We start from the raw sequence: 7545 nt of genomic DNA on the forward strand, positions 1-7545 counted from the left end.
GTTGAGGCTGGGTCTTCCAACATGACAATGACCCGAAGCACACAGCCAGGATAACCAAAGAGTAGCTCTGTAAGAAGCATATCAAGGTTCTGGCGTGGCCTAGCCAGTTTCCAAACCTAAACCCAATAGAGAATATTTGGAGGGAGCTCAAACTCTGTGTTTCTCAGCGACAGCCCAGAAACCTGACTGATCTAGAGAACATGTGTGTGGAGGAGTGGGCCAAAATCCCTCCTGCAGTGTGTGCAAACCTGGTGAAAAACTACAGGAAACATTTGACCTCTGTAATTGCAAACAAAGGCTACTGTACCAAATATGAACATTGATTTTTCTCAGGTGTTCAAATATTTATTTGCAGCTGTATCATACAAATAAATAGTTAAAAAATCATATTTTTTTTATTATGTCTCTCACAGTGGACATGCACCTACGATGACAATTTCAGACCTTGAATGTGGGAGAACTTGCAAAATAGCAGGGTGTTCAAATACTTATTTAGCTTACCTCAAGGGCATCCAAGATGTAGGTGTCTTTGTTTCCGCAGTATTTTTTAATTTTGACCTTTTTCAGTCAAACCGTTGTTGTCTATCAGTCATACGCTGGAGGTTAAGGGGGTCCACCAAAAAGCATGCACAGAGAAGTCAAAATTAAACACGATTTAATGACTCGTAAATGTAAGTACACATTGATGACCTAAGACACGAAACGAGCAGTTTTTGTGAGAAAACAAACAGTATTTATATCGTTTTTACCTTGTGTAATCACAGTGACATCCAAGTGATCTGAATCAGTTGTGCAATGTCCAACTGAACCGAACTGAATCAGTTCAATGTTACGCCGGAAGTGATCGCTTGCGTGTGACGTCACTCAATATTTACACAGAGATTTCGGAAGTTTTACCTTTTACTAAACATATTTAGATATACCGAAATCGTCTTCCATTGCGGTTTCCCGTATATCTAAATGTTTAGTGAAAGGTAAAACTTCCGAAATCTTTATATAAACAAAGAGTGACGTAGGCACGTAAGCGATCACTTCCGGCGAATGCGCAGACCGAAGCGCCCGTGCCATCAGATCATTTTGTCATGGCTATGATTACAAGAGGTAAAAACGATATAAATACTGTTCGTTTTCTCACACAAACCGTTCGTTTCGTGTCTTAGGCCATCAATGTGTACTTACATTTACGAGTCATTAAATTTGTTTAATTTTGACTTCTCTGTGCATGCTTTTTGGTGGACCCCCTTAGCCTCCAGTGTATGACTGATAGACAACAACGGTTTGAAAAATGTCAAAGTTGAAAATACTGTGGAAACAAAGACACCTACATCTTGGATGCCCTTGAGGTAAGCTAAAACATATCAAAAATTAATTTCAAAGTGAACTATCCCTTTAAATGAAACTCCCCAGTTACTCACCAATTGGCCAGTAACTTTATTACGAATAGAAACATAATACATTCAAATCAAACACATGCAAACTGTCTAACAAAGAAAACATCAAACTTGTACCTTAGTAGAAGGTTTATCCTCAGACGTTTGTCCAGGCTGCCTCTAGCTCCATGTGGTCCTCACCTTAAGCTACCAGAATGATGACACAATGTATTCTGAAGAAACATCCTTTTTCTTTTCTCTTGTGATGGTCCCTATGGATGGTCCTCGTGGACAAAATGTATTTTAAATAAACAAAATTCAGTTTTTTGGCTGATGGGATATACTTTCTGTACTTTACTTTCTGTAGTTGTGTAAAAGAGTAAAATTTAGACCTGATACAGCTCATAGTTTTTTTTTTTTTTTTTTTTTTGTTTTTTTTAAAGCAGCAAGTCACGTGTCTGGTTAAATTAATTTTTGAATTACTCATAAAACATTGTAGATACCATATAGACCACTGAGCAGTTTTAAAGCAGAACATCCTGTTACCGACGTTTTGATTTACTTTCTAGTTGAATTAGTTCTGGTTGAATTACTTCGAAAAATGTTGCATTTCCTGTTCATCTTTATGGAACCTCTTTTGTGTCACACCCCTTTTTTGAGACATGAAAATGCACATTTGGAACTTAAATGGTTGTAATTCAATAATGCTTTGGAATATAGAGCAAGATTGGTCTTGATTTAAAGAATACATTTGGCAGATTTGTAGAAGTGAAAAAAAATTAAGAAAGTGAAACAGAAAAAAAAGTTATAGAAGTTTGAGTTTATGGAAATTTACAATGTAAAAAAAAAAAGAATTATTCATATTTTATATAAAATATATATTTCAAAACCTGGGCTACTCTGAAACCAAAGCCAAAAATCTGAACAAGCTGTGTTTCATTCATATTTTAGGTTGATATCTAAAAAAATTTGCTTTCAGTGAGATTTTGTTTGGGCACAGTACCAAACGTTTTCACTAGGTCACAAGACACCTTTACTGCCCACATAAGGGTGCCTCCATTTACATCTTTTGAGTGATCTGAACCATTATTTCCATAATTTTCATAGAATTTATGTAGAGACCCTATTCTGAAGTATGGGAAATATGGCAGATTTTGATATGAATTCAATCTCTAAGAAACAAACAAAGAACATGCATGTGCAGCATAGCTCGCTGCCACATCACAAATGATGAATTTATTATTTTTTTCTTTATATTTAAAACATTTTCTGTCCTTTTTTTCTAAAATAATTGAATGGAGGCTATTTTTTTAACTCTTGCCATGAAAACACATTTTTTTCATGATTTTTCATGTTCATTGCCATTTTAAAATAAATTTATGAACACAGCTTAGGAGTATGAAAATATTCTTGTTGCAAATAAATTACGGCTCCTCTGTAATTTATTTTAAAATCAATCTTCAAATATGGAAACTAGAGATTATAAGCTTTCAAATGATATATAGTTTGTCAATATTACTTAAGGTTTTACTAAGATATTATTGTTTTAAAAATATAATGGCTAACGTCCCACCTGTGGGACAGTGACAGATATGAAGTTATATTGTTTACCTTACAAGTGCACCTTATATTTACTGAGTGTGAAAAGGACTACTGGCTCATTGAGGAGATTAGAAACAATTAATGTCACATCTGGGCTTCTGGCCGCAGGCCGATACAACATGCTGTTTTTGCTGCATTTTTTCCAGTGTAGCTTTACAGACCACCCACACAGAAAGGAGGACCTGTTCCCAACACACTGTGGAAACATAATAAGCATTGAATGAACACATGGGAGTTTGAGCTTATGGTTCTAATCATGTTCTTAATACCTTAATGGACAGTGGTTTCAAATGGGTACTTTCCCCTCTTAAACATCAACAGTGCTGCTCCTGCGGGGGAGGGAGTGTGGGTTAGGGGCTGTGTTTTGCTCATGGCTAATCTTGACATTTGTTTGCCATAGCTGAAGACAAACCTAAGCTTCCAGAAGACAGCTTGGACGCTGGTACGCATCTATGTGTTAAACAGAGGGTGATTCAGTGGCCTACAGGGTCCGTTTCCGTGATTCAGTCTCTCGGTACTCTCACACCTCAGCGCGAGGAAAACAAAATGGCAGACGGTCAACCATGAAACACTGCGGGTTTGAGAGGCAATCTCATGAGCTGATGTACTAAAACAGCTGCGGCATGGGGACGCTTCAGAGCCTCAGTTGTTTGGTTGTGTCATGGTGGAAACACGTTCACATGTGGTGACCGCTTTTTAATTCTGACCCTTTGTTTATTAAGTAGGCTACACTTAAATTAGTTGTCTGTGTAGGATTGAGCAGGATCTTATTCGAGCGCCGTATAGAGACGGTCCAAAACAGATTATTTATAGATGGTTTGATTGACAAATGAAGTGCCTTGTTTGAGGCTGAATCGGCATAAAAAAAATACAAGGTGAAATGAGACTCAAAATGAACATTCAGAGCCACTAATGATAGGGAATCATTCACATTAAATGTAATGCACCCATAAAGCAAGAATGGCCATGAGAAAACCTCACAAGGGTTAAATTTCAACAGGTTTTGGAGGCTTTTAAAATGTTAGAACCCCTAAAATTTCAATTAGCATTATATATAAAGAATCTCATATTGTTTATTATCATTTTTATTGTATATAATCATTTATATGAGGCAAGAGACAGATAAACATGGTCAAGATAAGTTCAAAATCAAAACAAACCTAAAAAACCATAAAGGTTTATTATTCTTAAGCCATATAACAACTTGTGCAGAGTTTAGAGTCATTAAAATAATACCATAGTTTTTATTAATAGTTTGAATCTTTAGTTTAAATAATTCAAATTTGTATTATTATTATTTAAAAAAATTAGATTTAGATAAACTATTCGAAAATTAGAAATACTGTATTTCCTTGGCAATTTGCTGAAATAATATGTTGCATAATATGTTACTATATATATATATATATATATATTAAGATTATAGCCGTGTTTTATCGTGAATAAAGCACCGCTCTTGACCAATCAGAATGAAGGATTCGAACTGACTGTTTTATAAATAACATTATATTATAATTTTAATATATTTTTTTAGTTAATATCCCTGCTGTAATAAATGAAGATTTAAGAGCTGTGGAAGGGAAGATTAAAAAAAAATCAGCTTGGACTAACTAACTAAATAAATAAATATCTAACTAACTAACTAACTAACTAACTAACTAACTAACTAACTAACTAACTAACTAACTAACTAACTAACTAACTAACTAAAATATGAATGCAGTACAGTGCAATAGTGATGTTTAGTGCAAGAGAATAATTACATTTTGTGTGTTCCATAAATCAAATTGCACATTAGCAAAAAATCTGAATAGTTACAGCCCTGTCTGTAAAAGCCGAAACTGGTTTGATATTTCTCTATATTCCTTTTTGTGTTTTGGCTGTTTCGCTGTACATAAGAGTAAATGAAAGGCTACTGTATAAGATGTTGTTTCAGCAGGTTCCCCTTGTGACAACTTACCTCCCTGCTCACTGAAAGTTATTGCACGTCAGTAACCATACAGTATGTCATGCAGTTTGTTGAGGTTATAGAGGGTGACATCATTTTTCACACAAAACTCCATTAATAATTATTCAACCATCATTCTGCATTGATTTCTATAGGTTTTTGCTCAAAGTACACTCTAATAAGTCACCATTTTATCTGTTAATGTTTATGTAAATATAAAACTAGGTGAAGACCCTCTCGAGTGTTCTTAAGAAAGAAAGAAAGAAACATTGCCTGCAAACACTCTGCACAACTACATAAAATCAAGACATGAATAAAAGCATTTATTGATTTACTATCCGCTGTCTTAGCCACACATGTCATAAACCTGACGGATTTTCTCAATGAGCATTTCTCAAACGTAGAACAGGGTGTCACCAAGAACAGGAGACCTCCTCCTTCTGTAAACATGCAGCACACTCACTACCTGCAGCATGCATAAATCATTAATGACGGTGATTCAGATATTGGATTAGTTTGAGGTAAAAGGGTAGTTTATGCCATTTCATAACTGAGGGCTTTCAATAGCTCTTTGTTGGATGAATAACCCCCCCTTTCTTAAGGCTTCATTATATGTCAAACAGAAACGTTCTGGTTCCCATGCAACTGCCTGCATCTCCATGATGAACAGGCCTGAATGCAGCCCACACATTTTACTCTTTTCAGATGTCTAAATCTTTTGCAGATTTAATTTGTTATAACTAAAGCATATATATATATATATATATATATATATATATATATCATGTTATCACAAATCATGAATCACAATATCATCATTGTTATCTTTTTATCCAAATCAACTTAGATCATTTATGTGGTTCAGATAACATAACATTTTGAGTTTCTGTTGATTAAGCAAATCTCATTTTTTTTAATTACATGAACTTAAAATGTTAATTTTTAAAGTTATACCAACACTATATTTTGTACAGTCTGGCTATTAAGTAAAGAGTCTAAAAAAAAAAAAAAAGAAGTAACAGTTTAAAATGCACAATCATGCACAATAGACAAGCAAATGGCAAGCAAATGTCACGTAAATATGAGGAAACTTCACATGATATGTCACACTTGATGCATTAGTCCAACCAGTCCATCCTTCTTCCTTAAAAAAACAAAAGAAAACAAAAAGTTTATTATCTTGAATAGCTGAGTTCTATTAATGGATAATCCGTATTATGATTGGCATCAGCCCAGCTTCCACAACAACAGATCATTTAAGCTAATGGGTTCTCCTAATGATCTTAATAACTCTGTGTGTAATCTATATGTTAGGCGAGCACCCTTACTATCGGCTAGTGACCACACACCTGCCATATCACACACACACACACACACACACACACACACACACACAAACAGCAGAGGTCGAAGGTTTTTGTTTATATAAAATAGATGCTCCATCCAGGTGTCTCTGCGAAGAAATAGGTTAATGAAATGGACGCAACTGGATGTCAGTGACCCACAGGGCAGCAGAAAAGACCTTCTTCAGATTCTTCTCTTCATTTACTCAACCTGAAAAGAAACAGATCTGGGTCTAGATGTTTATAAGAATCTGGATCCCCCCCCCCCCCTTTTTTTTCTGTATACAGGGGCGTAGCACCAAATTCTGGGCCCTGTACACTCTCAATGTCAATGGGCCCCCTACACATGGCATTGTACGATGCGGGTTAGCAAAGTGAAAATTCAATTTTGAATGAAATGTATTTTTTTAATTATTTGAATATAAACAAATATAAACAGTGTTTAAATAATAAAATCAGATTATAGTAATGACTGGTTCTTTCATTCACCACCTGAATTGATGCATTTGGCCTACTTGTGCTCAAATACCTTTAAACCTTAGGCTACATCGGTTTTGTGTACTAACATTTTGATCCATGATACTGATGCAAGTTTTAAATGAAAAACATTTATTTTTAAATAGGAGAACACGAGAGACAACTGTACCCTCAGAAACCAGGTTAAACTGATGCTACCAACTTTCTCAGTTGGTCGCATCAGCATTTGATTTCGTCGCGGTTATTTTTTATTTTTTTTGCTACATGCCATGGGATTAATCAATGCATGCCGATGAATAGTGGTTTTAATGGACCAAAGCCAGCAAAGGCTTACCATAAATACCTGTAATATATTAATTATCATTGCCAAATTTCAGGATTTTCATGGATTTTGGACAGTAATTTTAATCTGTAATTTTAAGAATTTTACATTTGAATTACATTCAATCTATCTATTTACATTTGAATCATAATCTTCTGTGTCTGTCATTTTTCTATTAGCATCATATTTCTATCTTTTAAAAATCATTAAACATTCAAATGTACATTACATTTTAAAAGATTAGAGTATTACAACAAGCTAAAACAGATTTTTCGTTATCAAATTTTATAAGTTAGTTCAAAAATCAGAAATCTCACACTCCTTACCTCCTGCATTTTGTAATAATTTGTTTCCTGAGACATTTTAATTTTTATATTTTTATTCATGAATTCGTAATTGGCGTGTTCCACCATCAGTGTGCAATGCGCGCGTGACGTCTATGTGTCTTGCGGAAGAACACTGTTGCCGGAGCTACTTCTCTCC

The sequence above is a fragment of the Pimephales promelas genome, chromosome 6, assembly GCF_988280905.1.
Source record: "Pimephales promelas chromosome 6, fPimPro1.hap1.1, whole genome shotgun sequence".
NCBI lineage: Eukaryota > Metazoa > Chordata > Actinopteri > Cypriniformes > Leuciscidae > Pimephales > Pimephales promelas.